This window comes from Petaurus breviceps, unplaced genomic scaffold (genome assembly GCF_028583685.1).
Source record: "Petaurus breviceps papuanus isolate PSGF00001 unplaced genomic scaffold, PetGlider_PUasm1.0 37, whole genome shotgun sequence".
NCBI classification, from domain to species: domain Eukaryota; kingdom Metazoa; phylum Chordata; class Mammalia; order Diprotodontia; family Petauridae; genus Petaurus; species Petaurus breviceps.
The window spans coordinates 59,912,842-59,934,628 of NW_027186296.1; the positions used below are offsets into that span (position 1 = coordinate 59,912,842).

At 36.6% G+C, this 21,787-nt stretch overlaps 1 protein-coding gene and 1 pseudogene across 2 annotated transcripts in view; both read right to left on the reverse strand.

The window, feature by feature from the left end:
- Window positions 1-21,787, reverse strand: part of SLCO3A1 (solute carrier organic anion transporter family member 3A1) — a 355,744-nt gene that overhangs the window by 156,630 nt on the left and 177,327 nt on the right. The gene's annotated exons all lie outside the window — the stretch shown is intronic.
- Window positions 1-21,787, reverse strand: part of LOC138169239 (cytochrome c oxidase subunit 5B, mitochondrial pseudogene) — a 64,525-nt pseudogene continuing 42,738 nt past the window's right edge.

Here is a 21,787-nt window from a genome sequence, read left to right on the forward strand (position 1 = left end):
ATTGGGTTAAATAATTTGCTCAAGGTTACATGGCCAGTTATTTCTGGGTGCGGTGCTAAGTATCAGAGCCCAGATTTGATCCCAGGTCATCCCAACTCTGGGTCGGTGCTCTTACTCACTGCCACCTGGTCACCCCTAAGCAATTGGGGTTAAGTAACTTGCTCAAGGTTACACGGCCAGGTGTTTCTGCGTGGGCAGTATCACAGCCCGGATTGGATCCCAGGTCATCCTGACTCTGGGGCCGGTGCTCTTACTCGCTGTGCTACCAGGCCGCCCCCCAGACCTATTTCTTAACCATGAATCCCTTAAGAGATGTCTTCATTAGAAAAATGGCATTACTTTGTATAGCATGGATTTATTCAGGCAAGTCCTTTGTTCATCTCATAATCACATTTTTGGTCTGTTAATCATGTTTTGCTATTAGATGAACACTAGATTGTATGTCTTAAGATATTTAAAGAACCCATACAAAAAGGTGATCATGATATGCAACAAAACCCAACTTGTAGCAGTAGTGTGTTCTCTCTTTGAAGTTTCTTCTCTTCTCATACGTTATTTTTTCCTTTTTAGTTTTACTTTAATGTCTACTGCTACTTGCTACTGAAGAATGAGGAAAGCTACCTCTCTAGGCAATTGGATTTTAAACTCCTGAGTCAAAAGCCATTTTTTTTTTTGTTTTGTTTTTGCATAACTCCTAGAACATGAAGGATATTGGGTAATTGTTTATTAAATGGAGTGGGAAACAGTTGCAGGACAGGGTCATAATGAAGGAGTTACCCTGGTTATATGTCTTGGTAGAGGGAAGAAACTTCTTGGGATTAGGTAGGAGCACATATTGAAACTTTTGATAACTTCTGAGCCCCAGTGTTCCCATGCACATTGATTCAATTCATCTTGGTACTCACCCACCCAACACTAGTACTGAAGGATATCCCAGAATCTCAGTCAGAAAGAATTCCAAAAGCATAAAAATGTATCCTTGACGAAAAAGCAATGTATCCTTTGCCTCCAATGAGGGGTAAAGTGCTTTAGCCCAAAACAACCCATTACAGTTTCTGTTTGCTCTAATTATTAGCAAGTTTATTTTTATATTAAGTCTACATTTGCCTCTTTGTAACTTTCATTCATAGTCTTTAGTTGTGACCATTGAGACTAAACAGAACTACATAGAATAATCTCTCATCCACAGGACAGTTTTAAATGCTTGAAGATAGATGCCATTTTCCTTCTGATTCTTTACTTTTCCAGGCTAAATAACCTCAGTTTTTTCCCCCAAGTTATCATCATCCCAGGACCTTTCTCCCAGTTTCCCTTTCCCTGGACTTTCTCCAGAGTGGGCTTTGGAATTGTGAGTGTATATTGTTAACACTGAAACCTTCTTTCCTGTGACTGGGGATTGGTAAAAAAATATGATTAGCATTCACAATAAAACACTGTAAATAGTAGTCATACATCAGAATTGGAAACCTATTTGAGGTATTATACTTTGCAGATGTCTCAAAAATACATATGTTAACCACTATGAGCAGGAAAAGCAGAGGTAGAATGTTTAGAGTGAATTTTGTTTTTACCCCAACACATAGTTCAGCCTTCTCAGGCATGGCCAAAACTGAATAAAAATGTTATATTAACTTTCCTCTAGGGAAGTTTACATTTAATTTTCTTGTCTTGGCCAAAGACTAACACTGAAAAAAATATTATCCATGATATGGTGGTTTCAAGGTAGTATTCTCAGAGCTATACCTAACAATTCTAGCCTCTGGGGTGAATTCACTTGGGAGTGGTGAGAGACAAAGAACTAGAGGAAATTGTTGAGGGTGCTTTAGCGCTATCAAGCATGAAACTGCCCAGACATTCTGTTTCATGGTTTCCCAGGGCTTAGGTGGTGGTGGTCCAGACTTAGTGAAGGGAAGTATTCCTATTCATTGCTACTTCTTCACTTCTCTCCCCCGGCCCTGCCTCCCTCCCCCCCCCCCCCCAATTATCCTGAGGAAAATCCTAGCTCACCCTGTGCTAGTTCTGGAATCAGATTTTCCATCAGTAAGAAATGAGACTGGCAACTTAATGAGTGTACCTAAACATTGGCACACGATAAGGATTGTACTGGCAGTGAAGACTGGAAACCAGGTGCTACCTACCTATCGATCACTGAAGAAAAAAAACCATTTCAACATTGCATTGCATAAATGGAGATATGGGATAAGTTAGAGTGGGGATATCGTTTATGCATAGGTTGGAGAAGATGGTTGCTGGGTTGAGCCTTCCAACTTTCAGATTCTGATTCTGTCACTAAATATTCATGATCTTCATGTATAAATGCTTTGAGATGTTAAAAGAAAAAGAAATAATTAGTCAAATGTAGGAGATGCAAAATCAATGCCAACTTCTTATGAATTTCAAGAATCATCTGTGTGCAAATTGGTTAGTTTAATTGAGTAGCTTTCCCTTCCAAATCATAGGCTGGCATGCCTTGAAATACTTCCAAAAGGTTAATATAATTTACAATTATTCATTTTCTTTACAAGTTTCAAATTTTTAGATATTTCTTTACTCAGTCATAGTTTAGAGGAAAAAAAAACATACATATGAAACTCCTCTAATTTTACTTTATCCATGAATCTACCCATGCCCCCTTTTCTTTTCGGTTTTCTTTTCCTGTGGCATCGGCATACGTAAATAATGCTAAGGAGCTTATGAGTACCTGGAATTTGTGCAGCATTTTTCTTTCTAGCAGCTGCAAACATAGTCTTTATGCTGCCCTCTCTACATCCCACCTACTATCTAGACATCTTCCAGATGGGTGAGTGGGATGGCTCAGACAAAATGTTTAAACATTTTGATACTATAGTCACTATTATATATGTACACACATACACATATACACACACATGTAATATGTATATATTTACACATATACATATGTGTACAAATGTATGTATATATGCATATATGTGTGGAAATGTATATACTATTTACACACTCTTGTATAAGAATGTACAAAGTAAAATTCTTTGGGGGGAATAGTATGAATTGTAAATTTTTTTTTTTAATTCTAACGCTAGAGAGTGGCTATGGCTTTAAGAAATGTTGGTAACAATTTAAACTGGAATGGTGTTTGATATTGAAAGCTCCTTTCCCTTCCCTCAATATGCCTTTTTTATCTTCAAAGTTATTCAGAGTTCACGTCAGGTTTCCTTGGGTCAGGTTATAGTAATTGCATCAGGGGTTTTAAAAAAAATATTTCTCATATGTGACTGTCATATTTTCTGTTGCTCTCCCATAAAATGTAATCAAACAGGGTCATGACACAGTTACACTATGATCTTCCCCCCAACTGCCAAGCTTCAGCCAAAGGCTCCCTAGAATAGTAGTAATTGCTGCCGACTCTTAGGATTGACTCCTTTGCAATGCTCTAGCTTTCCCCTCTTGGTATTCATCTAAGTCAGAGAAGCAGTGATTCATAAAGCTGTATGTCCCAGCTGCAAGAAATTGAATCGAATCTGAAATCCAACTTGCTAAAACCAGAACAAAATCCTTTGGGTCATTTTGCTGCAGGAAATACACACAATATTCAACTGGATGATGAAATTATTCCAAGAAGCATAACTTAAGATGGTATTGATTGGGTGGGTATCGGTTTGGATAAAATGTAGGTTCAATATAATAAACACATGGTTCCTTTGGGGCTCCTATTACCAAATGTTATAAAAACATAACCAAGAACATTTTATTAGCACAATAACACACTTTTAAAAAGATGAGTATACAAGCTGACTGTACTTCCCAGACAGTTGAAGGTAACTGACCAGTGGCCTTCCTGCCCAGACTTTTCACCTGAGCCAAGGGGGTGTCTGATTGAGTCATAGATCTTTTATCTTTGACAACTTGAGACTAAGGGGTTCTATAAAAATGTTGGAGGACAAAGGAATGATCCTCAGCAATAACAGTAACCTCGTTTCCCAAGACCCAGGCTGACAGGGGCTCCTTTTTTTTAACTTCAATAGCGTGAGTCACATACCTCTTTACTCATATAATAATTGCATCCAAAAGGAAATATTGCATCCCCTATCATGTGTAATACAGCAATGGAATGCTCCATCTCCCATCTCTGAGGGATATAAAACTTTATGTTAGAATATTCTTTCTTCTCACCGTAGACTCATAGAATTTCCATACTATCTCTCCCACTTCTGCCTTATGGAATTCCTAAATTATTAGAAAACACAGCACATATGCCACCACCTACATAAGGATTTTCTTCATTCTTTTCCTCTTTTTCTACTCCCCACCCCTTATTTTTCTTTCTTCCTTGAAATTATTTTGCATATATTTAAAGTTTACATATATGTGTAGTCATTATTCTCCATTAACTACTCCCCAATAGAAAATTTTTTTTTTGGGAGGAGGGAAGGCAGGGCAATTGGGGTTAAGTGACTTGCCCAAGGTCACACAGCTAGTAAGTGTTAAGTGTCTGAGGCCAGATTTGAACTCAGGTCCTCCTGACTTCAGGGCCAGTGCTCTATTCACTGCACCACCTAGCTGCCCCAGAAAGTAATTTTCTATCAGGCTGGTGCAATTTCCTTTTGTCTTTTGTATCCCTGGTGCCTCGTACAGTGCCTTGAATAAGCAGGTGCTTAATAAATATTTGTTAACTTGAACTGAATATACAAAATTTAATGTATATATCGGGCAATGAATAGACCCTTGTGGAAAGATTTATTTTTTACCAGCTGCATATAGCTTGCACTGGAGACCCTTCTAAAATAGTCATAGAAAAATATGCCTAGCCATGATGGCACATTTCAAGTCCTAACATTGTTTCGTACATTAAAAGGCACCTCTTCTAAATACTGACCCTTACAAAGCAAGCAGCTTCAACTCCCAACCCCAATCTCCACCCTTCTTTCACCCAGGAACACAGTAGCCAAAAGGCCTGATAAGAGGTTCAGGTTTTTTTTTTTTAATAAATGCTTCCATCCACAAGTAAATAATCGCATGACTTAATAAGTCCCTCCATGGCTAAAGTTTTCTTTTTTCCTTCTACCTTCTCTTCCTTAAGCAATTATTTGGCAAAAGCATTTAACTTAATTACAACATTGACTTTAATTCATGCCTTCTGGGGCATGCTGCTTCCATGGATTTTTTTTTAATAAGCAAGAGTCAAATCCTTTCACCATGTGCCATGGTTTTTTGGCTTCAAGGAACATTCTCTGAATACCACAGGGTTTGGAAAGATAGTTGTTACTCTGGTTAACATTGAGACACAAACATTCTCATCACCACAAACCATCCATGTGCCACACTTCTTGCTTTTTCTTTTGGCGAATTGAAGAGCCTGATCCATTGGACTGGACTAAGGCCTTGCTGTGAATAAAAGTACAGGCTCATTGTTTGAGGTAGGAGGTATAATGTAAACAAGTGGCAGAGAGATGGTAAAACCAACTAGGGCTAGATTTGGAGCCAGAAGATCTGAGTTGAATTCCCAAGTTTAACTTGCTTTGTTACTTTGCTAAGAGACTTATAATTGGGCCTCAGTTTCTCCATCTGCTAAATGAAGTGACTGTGCCAGATGAGTCCTAAGATCCCTTCCATTTCTCACATTCTGAGATTCTTTGACACCAAATTCCAATTTTGTTTACATTTTCAGCAATAATAATGTCTCTAAACTAGTCATCTGTTTTCCCAGCACAGTGCCTGGAACATGGTAGATGTTCACCAAATGTTTATTGACCATTACTGACTATTAACCACATTGCCTTGAATGAGTTTACATCTTTAGGTCTAAACAAATTATATACAAGAGTATTAACTGGGTTCACAGATGGTAATGATAGAAATACTATCAGAAATCTCTGAAGATTGATGGGAAAGCAGAACAGCTGAAAGATTAGAGATGGTTGCATTACATTCAGTTTTCAAAAGGGGGGAATAGACCCTCCAAATTAGCAACACAAAATAACATGTAATTAAACAGGCAGCACAACATAGAATGTCGAGGTCTGGTTTTAGAGTCAGAAATATCTGGGTTCAAAGTCTGCCTTTGACATATATTAGTCATGTGACCATGGGCAATTTATTTTACCTTTCAGTGCCCAAGGCAACTAAGGATAGAAGGTGCTGATCTATCTTGGTAGAGGTAGTTTCCCTATCTGTGAGTTTCCTATACCAGTGAAACCACACACACACACACACACACACACACAGACTATAACACCCTCTGTATCTGCTTCATTTTTGCTTTTTCCAAGTAAATGTCTAATACTCAGAAGAGATCCTTAAAGCAAAGGGTTAACCTCTTTATGCCATGAACCCTTTTGGCTGTTTGATGAAGTATATGGACCTTTTCTCAGAATAATGTTTTAAACTTAATACATTTAATTTTAAATAATTAAAGGAAATATTCAATTTCACTAAGAGGTTAGCAAAAAAAATATGCATTTTCCCCCTCTCCTATTCAAGTTTATCGATTCCCTAAAATCAAGAAGTGTAGGTTAAGAATCCTTGCCTTAAAGCACTATATAAATGTTATCTATGGTCCTTGATGGTGATGCTATTATCATTTTAAATAATGACAATAGTAATAATAAATCAAGTAAGAATATATTGAAAATTTTATAAAATACCAGAGTTGAAAGGAATCATCTAGTTCTTCCTGCCCCAACTCCTCCCACTTCCAAACAGGAATTTTTTTATATACAAAGCTACCATCCAAGTGAATCTATTAAAAAATAAATGAGATTAGCTTGGAACAATTTGTTTTTATTGATTTAGTGTTGGTTTCTATTGCTCATTTCACTCTTTTACATAGCATGAAAACCATATTAATAATTCTTTCTCAAAGGTGGCCAAGGATCACCATCAAATTTATTGAAGGTTAATACGTTCTAGAATCTATCACATTCTCCTTTTTGAAATTTTTAACATTTGAATCTGACTTTGGGAATGTTGCTTAACACCTAAAGGCTATTAATTTCTTTAAAAGGTACTTCTGATATGCTAAATGCTCCTAATAAAAAATTTTTTTTAAAAAGTTAAAAAATTAGGTCGAGCACAAGTGTCAACATTGGTACCATGTACTGATTCAGTGCTTGTTGGTAGGCATTAGCTAAGCTAAGCAAATTACATGAATATATCAAAAATTCACTAATGGGAACATATATAGCTTTCCAGAGAAGGAAGGGGTTAACCTGTAACTGCTACAAGTGAAAATCAGACTGTTCAACACTCCCAAATACAGCAGTTGGTTATGTGTAAATTCCTAAGAAATAAGTAAACAGTTCATTTAAATAACAGCAAAGCCTTAGCTCAATAAAATTCTTCTCAGGAGTCATTAGCTGTTCATAAAATCTGTTAAGTAGCTTTAAAAAATCTTTGTGCTGCTACTTTGTAGCTTTTTTTTTAAAGGACCCTTGAGCAGTAATTGTTCTTATAACAGATGAATCACACCTCACCAAGCAAGGCAAAAAGGAATATATGTGTATGTGTGTGTGTGCATAATACATGTATACATATATATACATATACATAAATATTTGTGTATATACATGTATTTTTTTCACGTGAATGACCATTTTCTACCTTGCCTGGTGGAATGTGATTCATCCATATATACACCCATATGCACACTCAAACACATTCTCACATAGAAACACGTATACCCTATCTTTGCCAAGGAAATATTTTCTTATCCTGGCATAATACTAAACTGCTATGAGAGACCATGGCGACTTTGGAAGTTTACTTGACTTAATTTTAAGCCCTTGCAAAACAATGAATGAGCTTACAATTATTCCTATTGGATATATATTTTTATTTATTTATTTGCCTTTTTTGGGAAGGCAATTGGGGTTAAGTGACTTGCCCAAGGTCACACAGCTAGTTTTTTGTGTTAAGTGTCTGAAGCCACATTTGAACTCATATCCTCCTGACTCCGGGGCCTAGCTGCCCCTGGATACATATTTTTTAAATTCTCTCTCAGGACAATTATGCACTATCAACAAGCATTTATTGAACACTTACTATGTGCAAGGCAATGTGTTTAATGTTGAAGATAAAAAGAAAATTAAGAAACAGTCTCTTTAAATGCCAGTGGACATGTGGGACATGAAAGAGCTTGTATAATAAGAAAAGAAAGGCACTCAAGGACATTCCAGCACAGGACACAGGACATTGTGATAATCCCCAAATAGAATTATTCAGCTTGGTCAACCACTCCGTTCACAGGAGGTATCTCTGAATGACTTTTGGCTATTTCCTAAGACATGAAACCTTCCTCCCAAAGAATGAAGATTTTTCGTTATTGAAGAGATGCAAAAGAACATGTTACAGGCAATTCTTTTTAAAGTTATAAGTTTTAAAAAGTTTTATTTTAAAACCCTTTGTGTTTATGCCACATTAGTTTTCAAATATACACTTTGTCCTTCTATAATTAACAAACCTTGTGAAGACAGCTCTAAAAGAGCAGTTTCAAAAATACTTTGCTCAAAGTCAACTTTGCTATAATGCTACATAATGTTCCAAAGTGATGATTTGGGACCAATACTCACCATGGATGTCTATGCTTTGATGGGTTTGCTAAAAAGTAAATCGTGTTATGTTGCTGGCCAGTGGGAGACTTTCTGCCCACACACAAATACCACCAAAGAAATAAATGTTTGAGGGAAAGGGTAAAGAGATGTAAATAGGATCATTTCTGAGAGAGGTAAATGGATCCACCCTAGCAAAGTTTGCTGCCTTGAAGGAAGAAGCTTTTGGAGATCTAACTAACAGACAATATGTCACATGCAAATGAAGAAATAGTACACTGTAAGTCAGCATGTTAAAGATAAGGATTTTCAGATAATGTATCCTATACAAGGACAAGAACTTGATAGCAAGGGCAACATTTCTGGTCAATGAATCTTTGGGAAGGCTAGATAAGGAGTCCTGTTTGAGTAGGCAAGAGCATGCTAATTGATGTGTAAATAATAATAGTGAAACAAATCAGTGCTGTGTTAATGAACCAATAAGGCAATGTTGTAATTGTCTTATATAAATGTAAGTACTAATTATATTAATGAGCAAGTAAGTAGCTGTAAGGACAATGCCTGATTTAATTCTATTAAAATAAAACAAAACATAGGGTTTATATGTGAATGATTATTAAATGTTTGTTGTTCTAGGTTGTATAAGCAACAAGAATGCATATTAGTCTCCTTATTCAGGCTCATTTAGCTCTCCAACTCTCAAAAAAAGGTGTTACCTGTGAGATTTAGAGCAATTGTAATCGAATCCAGAGGATCAGTAAGAGTTAAATTCAACAAGGTAAAATCTATATAAATTAATGCCAGAAAAATATTTTCCTTAAAAAGTTCTCTCAGAACCCTTCTCCCATGAAGTTACCACAGTGGGACATAAGTTGACTCAAAGTCTTGTGACTAGGCCTTTTGATAAACTCCAAAGAATACAGAGACCCTGCCTGAAACACTGTCTCTGCCCTCACTCAGTCAGCAAAAGGTAGCAGAAACTAATTCAGGGCATCCAAGAGAAGGAAAGGATTAGAGTCGAAGAAGGAAGTAGAAATGGGAGAATAGCACTTGAAAGGCTGTACTAGGCCTGAAGTAAAGGGGACTGTAACTCAGTTGAGGCCAAACCTGTCTAATCAGATAACATTCAGTTCAGGGACCTAAGTCATTGAATGTTGTATTCCCATATATGTGGGTTTAAACAAAATAAGGTGGAAATATCTCAGGAAAATGAGAAAGGAGGCAGAGTGGAGGATCCCCTGCAAGAATATTATGCATCCATGGGCAGCATTACATCCCAAGAGAAGAGATCTGTGAGTTTGTAGGGGAAGCTGACACTCAAAATTGAAAAGGCATGGACACAGAAATGAGATGGTATGACCTTTGTAGAACAAAATAGTAATGGAAAGGGCAGAATAGATAATTGTATGGCACACTTTAGGACATAGAATCATTCCTAAAATGAAGCAGTGTTTCTAATATGTCTTCCCTGATGAATTAATACTTTTAAGACTAAGGCATAGGAGGGGCAGGGTAAAAGGATGAAAGGGAAAGATCTGTAAAGACAATAAGATAAAATTTGGTTTGAAGAGAGCGCAAATCTGACACTTCTGAAGTTCTAACTCCATGAAAGACATAGATTAAAGAAGGAATTAATAAGAATGTAGCCCATGAACCAAAGAACAATATACCACATTTTTTTATATGCAGCTATAAAGTCTTCAGAGGAAAAATATTCCTAAAAACATACATTAATAAATCCTATAGGATTATTAATAGTATTAAATATTATTAATAGACTATGCAATTAAGAATAGGAACAAACCCAAAACAGGGACAAAAGAGTAATCCTTAAAAATTAGAAGTGAAACTAATAAATTGAAAAGCAAAAAAGATTATAAAGCCAAATAGTGATTCTTTGAAATGAGTAATTAAAATGGATAAACATTTTATTAACCTGATTAAAAAGGCATAGGGGAAAATCAAATTAACAAAATACAAAATGAGTGAAGTAAAATCATGGCAGAGAAGAAATTAAAAAAAAACAATGATCAGAACAAGTAAAAGGATGGTTCAAAATTAGGGAAAAATTAATATAATAATATTTTTTTAAAAATCAAAGGCATATTACATCAACCAATGTAGAAAATGCCTCTGACAAAGAACATTTAGGCTAAAAAAACATACAAAGCAGAGGCATAAAAAGCCCTTTTTAAATATCCACCTAAAATCAAACACAATTCACTTTTTTTTAGTACATAAAAGGGTACATATCAGTACACATCCTTTTCATGCTGTTATCTATATATTGCTAGAAATGTTAGGAAGAGCAACAATATAAGAGAGAAATAAATACCTAAATATAGACAAAGAAGAAATAAAACTATTCCCATTTGTTGATGACAAGATATTTCACTTAGAAAAATCCTAGGAAATCCACAAAGAAATGAATTGAGACAATAGATTCAGCAAAATATCAGGCCACAAAATAAACTCACAAAGTATTTTTTCCCCACAAGATAACAACAAAAAAAAATCCAAAAAAAAAAGAAAGTTCCCTTCAAGATTCAACCTAAGAAAGCATATGCAATAGATGCATAGATAACAATGTAAAATATTTGTTGAAGGAAAAAAGAACAACTTTAATAACGGGAGGATTATTCAGTGCTCAAGGAGGGATGCGACAATAGAATGAAAATCATACCAACACCTATATTAATTTACAGGTTATGTAAAAAATAAACCCCAAATGTATTTAAAGGAATAGAAAATTGAGAATATTGAGGAAAATACTTTTTTAAAAGGCAGTTAAGGGAAAAGTGCACATTTCAGACCTCAAACTATAATATAAAGCAGTCATCATTAAATTATCTGATACTGGTTAAAATTTAAAAAAATTGATCCATATAACAAACAAGATAAGGAAAAATCGGAAATAATTTAACTCAATAAACCAATGTTCAAAAGTGATTAAAAAAATAAAATACGTAACTTGGATTACATGAAATTGAAAATCTTTTGCTAAAGAATGTATTTATAATAAAGGAAGCCATTAATTGGGGAAAATATTTCTATCAAACATCTCTGTTAATGACTTGATAGTCAAGCTATAAGGTAACATAATCTACATGTATATATATATATTATGTATGTATGTATACATAGATACAAACATATACAACAAAAGCCATTTAACAATAGATGTGATCAGATGATATGGGCAAAAGTTCTAAAAAGAATTGCCATCTATTAAACACATGAAAGAATGAAAATTTAAAAATATGAAAGAAACCTTATAATTATCAAATTGATAAAAATGACAAAAGATGGCAATAGTCAATGTTGGTGGAGTTGTAGAAAGATGGGCACAAAATGGAAAGTTGGTAAGGCATAAAAAAAGGAAAGCATTTCAGACATATTTGAAGATGGTGAATAAGATATCCATATTCTTTGACCCATAGATTCTGTGGCTAAGTATATACCCTGATAAGGTCAATGATAAAAAGAGACAGATACCAAAATACTTAGATCTTTTTTTGTAATAGAAAAGAACTAGAAACAAAATTTACATCAATTGATAAGGGAGTCGCTAAACAAGTCATGGTGGGTAATTGTAATGAAATATTTACTGTGCTGTAAGAAATGAATATGATGTCTATGGAGAAGTCTGGAAATATGTAAGCATTGCTCAAAAATGGAGTAAGTAGAACCAGGAAAATAATATATGCAATGATAAAAATGTAAATGGAAAGAACATGACCAAAAATAATTGAAACTGAATCCTGTGAAATTACAATGGCCAAGCTTATGTCTGAATACATTTCAAAAAGCACCTCCCTCCCACCCCTTTTTAATGAGGTTTGGGATTATGGGTGTAGGACATTGCAGATGATGTCAGATCTTGTCGCGGGTTGGTTAGTTATGCCAAACTGCCCCCCCCCTTCTTATCCTTTGTTTTAAAGGATGACTCTCTGGAAAGCACTGGGGAAGACTTGGGAAAAAGTAGGTGAGGTAAAAACAAAAAATAAAAACAATTAAAAAAATAAAAGCACAAATTTTAAATAAAAAATAATATACATAATATATAAATGTATTAATAAGATGTTAAAATATTTATAAAATCTGCTTCTGTTTTTCAATGGATCTGTGGCCTTATTGACATGATTACTGTCTCGAGTGGTGCAGATCACAACCCATTCCTATCTTCTCAGTCTACCGTATGTGACTCTTACCTCTATCTTCATCTATGAAACTAAGTGATTTGACTAAATGGTTTCTGAGATCCCTTCTTGCTCTGCTTCTATAATTCTAAGATATTTTATATATCTTCCAAAGAAGTTCTATCCAATGTGCTTGAAGACTTTCTTCTAGATCTCTTAATATTACTTAGGTACTTATGGATGTCCATCATATTCCATATTCTTGCCACATTACTGGCCCATCTCTTTCGATTGTATATCTCCTAAATTATATATTCTTTAGGACATTTTTTCCTGCTCAATTCTTCACTGATAATATACTACCAATTATTTATAGCTACCATATGTCTATCCATAGCCTACAACATTATTTTGTAGATTGTGGAGGTATTCAGGGCTATATAGAATCACCAGGAGAATACTAGTTTTGATAAAGATGGGCCTTTGTTGCATTGGAAAACCAATGGGTATTTTCCCAAACTGTCCAAGCAGTTCTTTTTTTTTCTATTCAAGTCTCAGACTTGTTCATTGCTCAGCTACAAAGCTTTTCTAAGCTATAAATACTGATAGACCAGCTTCTGGGTTATCCATCCAACTGTATAGCATAATATGCCCAAGATACCTACTTCATCCATTTGGTTTTTTTCTGTGTAGATGGTTAAACTAAATACTTATGTAATTAAAATTTCACTTAGGAGCCTCTACAATATTCTGGGACTTCATGTAATCAGAACAGTATCTTTTACAAATAAGAATATTGGGTAGCATTCCTCTTCAGAATTATTCTTCCTTTGACTCTTAGCCTTGTTGACAAACATCTTTGATAATCACACATCTATCTGTTTTATGTCTCCCTTGATATTAACAATCAGATGAATAGTAAAGAGTTATCTTTTTCTCTTTGCCAAATCTCAACTCCCCGAAGTGTTCATGATCCCCATAAATCTGAAGTGATAGGACTAAACAAGTCATTCATATCCTAGGATGTTTGCCTTATAGATACAAATAAAACAATGTATTTTTTTTTCCTATATAGACAAAGGGAAAGAATCAGTTTAATGAGATTGAACAAAGTTGCTTATATTTCCTTGGTGGCAGAGATACTATTAAAACTCTCTGACATTCCCACTTTAGGAAGTCCACAGAACCATTCAACTTCCCCACCACAAAAAACAAAAAAACAACACTCAACCTTACCCAATCCACCCTATCTATCTAGTCTTATTTCCTACTACTCCAGAACATATAATCTCAGACCTCATTATCACCCGTTGTACAGAACACATCCATCCCTGCCTTGAGCTCTTGTTAATGCTAAATAAAATAATCCCACTCCCTTTTTCAATTCCTTGCATTTATAAGCTGTATGCTAGAGTTTATCACTTAATTGTCCTCTAAGTATTTTAGCTATGTTGATTTTGTTCTTCCAACTTAACTGCAAATTCCTGGAGTATCCAAGCTTTATCTTAATTATTTTTTAAATATCCTTCGCAATGCCCAGTGAATGCTAGGCACTTGTTAAGCAGTCAAGTTCCTGTGAGTGTAGGAAATTATTCCATCAAATAGATCACAATTCACCAATAACATAGTCTTAAAGAGTTGCCATAGACCTAGGAAAGGTTAAGTGACTCACCCATGGCCATATGTCTAGTAAGTCCTAGAAGTGGGATTGGAACCTTGGTCTTCTTAGCTCCAAGTCCAGCACTCTCCTCACTTAACCATGTTGCTTCAGTGCTAAATGATAATTGCTGCATTAAAAGCCTCAAAGGGGGAGAAATGGAGTCACTGGGGAATACTATAGCAGGCAGGACAAAAATATACAAAGAAATACATACACCTTTTGGTTATTTTGTCTGTCTTGTTGGGGTGAAGACTGAACATAGTGTTAATAACTGAAGACTCAGATGATTGATATCTTTACTGATTTTTAGACTGATTTCACTGTCCTTCTGTAGTGGTAGAATATAGATCTGTGTGTATGCAGCATGACAGAGACAGTGGAGTGGGTTTCCACTCAATGTACCAGCATAACTATGGTGTCTTAGAGAGATAACGGTTTCTTACACTGTGACTGTTTTTTGTCCCTGGGAGGTTGGCAGTGCGGGTGGGGTGGGCCAGGGGTGTTCAACTGAAGAGTACACCCAGAAGGCATGCCTAGGGAGCTTTTCTCTTGGAAGAATAGCATTTGGAGTTGTCATTGCTTGTGTCTGTCTGGAGGAGGATGAAATAGTCAGTGTGGAGATCCAGGACATTTATATCATGAATGACATAGAATACTAGCAATGAAACAAACTTCCCACAGACTGAGCTTTATACCCTTGTGTGATGCCTCCTGACTTAGGCTTTTCTCTAGGGTAGCTGCTACATCAAAGGCTCCTGGCCCCTGACAAATGATAAACCGTCCCTGGTCTTATAGCTCATCCCACTGATAATAGCTAGGTAATTATATATTATTTGGGAAAAAATTAGTTTCTTCTGCCCTGCTTCAAGAGACCCTGAACAATCCTGATAGTCAGGTCCATAGGTCAAATATATTTGGATTATGCTTTTTTGTGAATGAAGTAAAGATTTGTTTTTATTTGAGTGTGAAGTAAGACATTGGATCAATGCCACCAATTGCTCTCAATTGATTCTATAGCTGAGAATAAACAAGCATTTAAAAGACTCCTCAACTATTCTCATTCCCTCAAAAAGAGGATATATTTTTTTAAATTTTCAAATGTACAACCAGCCTAACCCACATAAAAATTATACAGCCATGCTGCTAAAAATAAATTTAAAATATTCATCCCAAAGAATCCTACTTCCTTTAGAATAGTTGTACCCTTTTAAAGACATGAATTTCTCAGGGTTACTTGAAAGTAGTACGGTGGGAATAATGAATTCTGTGAAGTGACTACATTTTTTGAATTCATATAGCACATTTCTATTGGGTTGGAACCAAAGACCATATTTTGCATAATTATAACTCCAAATAGTGCGAATTCAAATACATGTGGCCACTTACTGGATTCATTATTTGCAGCACTGCTGAACTAGTTGCATTTTTTCCCCTAAAGACATTATCAGAAATTTCAGTCTAATATTAAAACTGACAGGTGCTTAGTTTTCAGACAGGTCCCTCCTGCATCATGCCTTACCCTCTGGACATATTTCACTAGAAAACAATAAGATGTATTGACTTATTCCTTTGTGCCATCTCCAGCCTCAGCTGAGTTGGCTTTGGGCTCCAGTTTATGAAAGGCAAGGCTATCATTTTGATAGCCTTGAGATGGATGGCACAGAAAGAGGGTTCTGAATAACACAGTAGCTTGTTATCATGACTTATCCTCTCTTTAGGAGAATCTCCTCCCTGATAACCATTCTGTGATAGGGTCAACAGAGGAAAAAACATAGATGGCCAATGATTACAGGCTTTAGGCTATCTCTTGTATCCATAGGAATTCATCAAGAAGCTTAGAATTGTTTGCACAATTAGCAGAATGGGGGCAATACTTTTTGAAGTATTTGCTCTATGTTCCCTTTAAGGAAAAGTGTGATGTAGAGGAGAGAATATTGGGGTTGGAGTTAAGAAAACCCAGGTTCAAATGACACCTCTGACCCAGGGAAATTGGCTTTTTCTCTAAGAACCTTTGGCTACTTGGGAACCTTATCCTTTACCCTCTTTAGCTTGCCCTTATGTGTTGTCTTGCCCTGTTAGGATGTAAGTTTGAACATTAGAACTTTGTGCTTGTATTTCCATTCTCAGTGCTTAGAACAGTGCCTGGAACATAGTAAGCATTTAATAAATGCTTGTTGACTAAATGACTGACTTGCTTATCTATTAAGTCAGAGGTAGTAGTGATTTGCATTGGTAAATGGAGATTTTCACCTGATGAAAGTACAGATGGTACAGTGGTTAGAGTCATGTGCCTGGAGTCTGGAAGACCTAAATTCAAATCCAGCCCCAGACACTTAACTATCTGGGTGACACTGGGCAATCCATTCAACCCTGTTTGCCTCAGTTTCCTCATCTGTACAATGAGTTGGAGAAGGAAATGGCAAACCACTCAAGCATCTTTGCCAAGAAAACCACAAAGGGTGTAAATGGCTGAATAATAACCTTTCTTTCAGGGCCTCTTTTTAGAAGCTCAAAGGCAAACCCCATTAATCACTGGCTTTGATATTTAATGGGATCAATCTCAGCACTGTACTGGAAAAATAAAGAATAGTGTTCTCGTTGAGCCACCCTGAACACTTACCATTCCTCTCCACCCCCACCCCCACCCTGAAGTCACAATTCTGCTTGATTATTTATAAATTTAGCTCTGCAGAGTCCAGGGGACAGTTTGTCTTCTAGATATTTAGCAGCCAAAAATAAACAAAAAAAGAACAAATAAATACAAAAAGAAAAAAAGGCATACACTTTTACTTAAGCACATAATAAATGACTCTTTAAGGTTTCCAAGATGATTTACATTACATTATCTCCTACCTCTCAACTTACTTCCCATTTCCAAGCAAGAAGGTACACTCTTGGCTCTGTATGGTTCTTCACGTGACCAGAAACCATCTGTCCTACCATTGCTTAAATGACCACTTCTCCCATATCACCTTTCCCTTGTTTATATTCATCATGAGAGAAATAGAGGAAGTGGGTTTCTACTCAATGTACCAGCATAACTATGGTGTGTTAGAGAGATATGGTTTCTCACCCTAGTGTGACTAGCCTCTGTGTCTTGGAGGTTGGGTAGGGGGGACCAAGAATATTTAAAATATAACCAGAAGCAATTCTCTTATATAGGCTTACAGTATTAGATTCACTCTAGACAGCCTGGAAACAACAGGAGTCATAAGGCAATCCTAGTTTGTGGCTCTTGGGGATGGGGTGGTCAGGTTAGTTTGGAAACATGGAATAGTCTTCTAGGTTAAAAATTGGAGTAAGATTCAGATGTAGGCCCTCCAGGCAGAGCAGATAAATTCTGGTTTTAAGCACTTCCATACTTGCCCTTGGGAGCTGCAGTCGGAAACAAGGAGTGTCTGGAAGTCATATAGCCAGAAATGGCCCTTCCTGTGAAAGACTCCCAGACTGAGGGCTTCCTGATGTTCTGCAGAGATCCATTCCACCTCACTCCACCAGAGAGGACAAATGATTCGTTTCCATGTTGTCAGCTCCCTTGCACTTGATGGGAAGGACATTGTATGAGACAGTGCTCTGTAATGAGGGCTGACTTTCATTTTTGCCTTCTCTAGTGACTAGCACGGTGCCTGGCACAAAGCAGGTATTTCTTTAATAAATGCTGATTGATTGGTTGATAGAGTAGGGCCAAAGGAGCTTTCCCCCGGGGCACTCAAAGCAGGCTGGGCCCTTTCAGTTGCTAGACTGAACTCCTCTCTTACCCCACCCTCCTTCTCTCTTGTAGCCTGTCTCTTAGCAGCAGCCTAGATTCAGTGAGTGTCTCAGGGTTTATGTCTCCTGATATGGGATGGCATCTCTTCGTAACTCCCAAACCTTCAAAGACAGCTGAGAATGTCTTTTGAGACATTTGTCTGGGCATAGTTGGTGATGGTTGCCCTAGGTGCAAAAATCCCTAGTTACAACTCTCACAACTCATCCAAATAAACATTTGCTGAATTGAACAGTTAAGTTTAGGCATGCCTCCAACTCTACAGAGATAATGCTGTCAGGAGAATCATCTCTGTGGGCAAAAGGACATTATTGCCACTGTGCTATTGAGAGAACATTTTCCTCCAAAAAGATTAAGGCATTTCACAGAAATGAGTCAACAGGCTCTCTCATTTCTTTCTTTTTTATAAGTAATGAAACCAACCCCACAGAGTCCTCATATCTCTCAATCATGCAGAGTCTTCTAGTCTAGTCTCCTGGCCATGTCATCTCCTGATAGCCCAGGAAGAGAAGTACAAAAGAGGAAGGAGAAAAGTATTGAGCTGAAATATCACAACAATGGGGACAATGCTTCTCTGATGAAACATCTTGCACAATTAGCAAAATCACTTCCAAGTAAGAAGCAACTACCCAAGGGGACTCTCTAGAAAGTATTAGTCCCTCCCAGAATGCACATACTTGCCCTCTTAATGTTGTAGAAATTTCTATTAAGACAACAATAATAACAAGAACAAAAGTACCTCTTGTATACAAGATTTGAGTTCTCTAAAAATAGCTTTTCAGAGAAGAGAACTTACTGTTTCATCAAAGAGTAAAGTTTCTGTTTATAAGAAGAAAACCATAAAATTATGGGAGGGACTTTGGCCATCATTTAGGTGGGAAGAGTGGATAGTGTTGGACTTGAGTCAGGAAGCACTGAGTTCTAATCCTAGCTCACATGCTTACTAACTTTATAACCCTGATCAAATCATTTAATCTTGCTCAGTCTCAATTTCCTCTTCTATAAAATGGGGATAATAATAGCACCCATGTCACAAGGCTGATGTGAACATCAAATGAGATAATATATGTAGGACATTTTGCAACCCTTAAAAATATTTTATGAGTCCTAGGTATTGTTTTTCTTGATGTTGATGGTGATGATGATGATGACGACCCTTTACAGATAAAGAAACCAACACAGAGGTTATGACCTATCCCAGGTCACACACATAAGTAAGTGGCAGAAACAGCATAAAAGCTTACTCTGACTTCAAATGCAGTAAATGCTATTTCTACTACAGTAAGTTAAGAGTCTGATTTTCTTACTCAAGGAAGACATAATTTTGGTCTTACAGCCAGTAGGGGCATGGCAAAAGAATAATATAATCACAATAATGGAGTAAAGAGGTAGGAGGGAAGAGACCTGGATGGGTTTGGGGAGTGGAGAAGGGAGAATGGCCATATTGCACTGCTTTGGGGATGGAGTATGATGCTGGGGCAGTAAGCTCCCAGGGACCACAACTGAGTGCTTCAGAAGGGTTTGTTTCTTTGGAGAACAACAGGCTTTTTTTTCCTTTCCTCTTTTTTATGATTCAGTTCTTCAGTCATCCATAATTTGCCAAGGCCAAAGTGAGATTGCAAACAGGATAGGGAGGGGGCTGATTTTAAATGGGGGGGTTGAAAAATTTAGAATTCGTGACACACAAAAGAGAAATAGTATTATCACCATTGCATTTGGCAGGAGGATCATATCAAGGAATGTAGATTGAGAAAACTGAAGTTCATCAAGGATAAGTTATGATCTGACCACAGGCACATAGATATTTGATGTGAGAGGGATGCCTTTAGTATTCATGTTTTCCTTACTTAAGTCCAACATAACTGCAATGCTATGCTTCTGGGGCACTATGCAGGAAATACTCAGTGGATGCCTATTGATTGGGGTTTTGAATACTGATATTCCTTTTTGGTAGACAGAGGAGGGATCAGCAGACAATGTAGGAGGGAGATGCATTTCTCTTTTCCTTACCCATTAAATCTTTTTTCATTTGATAATAGCATCTAATAGATCTGGCTTACTTCCTGTGCTTGCACAGCCCCAGGCATGTACAATCCACTGAACACAATAACAATAAAATATAAAAGTAATTTAAAAGTACAGATCTGGAAGGAAATGGTAATGTTGGGGTAATAATGTTTCTGATGCTATGCTCTCAAGAGGCATATTTTTCTTTTCTTTTTGCCTTCCAACTACAGACCCCTCTATTTAAATGTCCTGCCTTACATAAATTTATCCTTTGAAGAAGTCAACCAGGCATTCAAAATGAATGGGAAAGTGGACAATCATACATACAACCCAAAGTGTGTCTCTTTACATGCTGACTCCAAATTATGTTCTATGTTTGTTTCTGACTGGGCTCTTTTTTTTAAAGGTTATGTTTTTGTTTGTTGGAGTCCTTATCTGTTTTTCATCATAGGGATCAGTTATTCTTATTTATTAAGATCTGAATAATAGTAAAATTATATTGAAAAATTTCTGAGTGAAAGAATTTTCAACTAGGATATATTTGAGATTCGAAGTGGAATTTTTTGGCCATTTTTAGGTAAGGACTATTAAATATCAAAATATGTTGTGATGGGGAATTATTGAATCTCCTTTATGATGGTCAATAAAGATGGTTTAAGATATGTTTCTATCCAAAGACATGCAAGTGGATCCATGCTACCTGACTTCCTTTGCCTATTCTAGTATTTTACAGCATGCTTTCAGAAGTGATAATCTTCATCTGAATTTAAGGTAAAATTCTGATATTTGTTTATGAAAGTTAAATGTTGATTCATAGAGGAATGGCATTCTGGTCTCTGTAAACATTCTCACTAGAGCAACTGAACAGAGGTGGGTATGAAGGGATGTTTTATTGACTCTAGTTTTATGGGCAGTGAATACAGTTCTGAGAGCTTTCATAACCACTTGACAGTCTAGCTAAGGTTTTTAGGTCATGTTCAATATCATGTAGTGTAAGAACACCACTCCAAAGTCCTTCTGCTTAACTCGATTGTAGAAAAAAAATAAAACAAAACCAAACTCCATGGTGGTGGGAGGTAGGCTTGGAGGAAAAAAAAAACTTAGCTCATAATACCATCATGAAAATAATCACTAAGCCATGCAGTATCTCTAGTGCCCAGAGCTTTATTTTATGCAGAGAAAGCAGTAAACCTAATGAAGATCTTGTGGTTGGCAAGTAATTTAATATCATCTGACATTTTGCTTGTCTTTCATGGGAATCCTTTAATTGCTCTATCCCTCGTACCTTTTGCTGTTTTGGGGTCTAGAGGCTGGGATGACAGGGAATGAGGAGGTCTGCTGAGTTTCTATGGCATAGGCAGATATTTATCCTTTTTTTAAAAAAAATGGGCAAATCTCTGTACCTTCTTCCTTATGACATCTACATTCATTCATATTCATTCATGTTAGCTATGGTGACCACTGACTGACCATACCTCCCCATCCCAGATTTTCTGAGGGCATTAAAATCACATTTTTTGGAGGGGGGAAGGCAAGGCAGTTGGGGTTAAGTGACTTGCTCAAGGTCATACAGTGTGTCAAGTGTCTGAAGCCCAATTTGAACTCTGGTCCTTCTGACTTCAGGGCTGGTGCTCTATTCACTGCACCACCTAGCTGCCCCCCACAATATGTTTTAATGAGACTTTTCAAA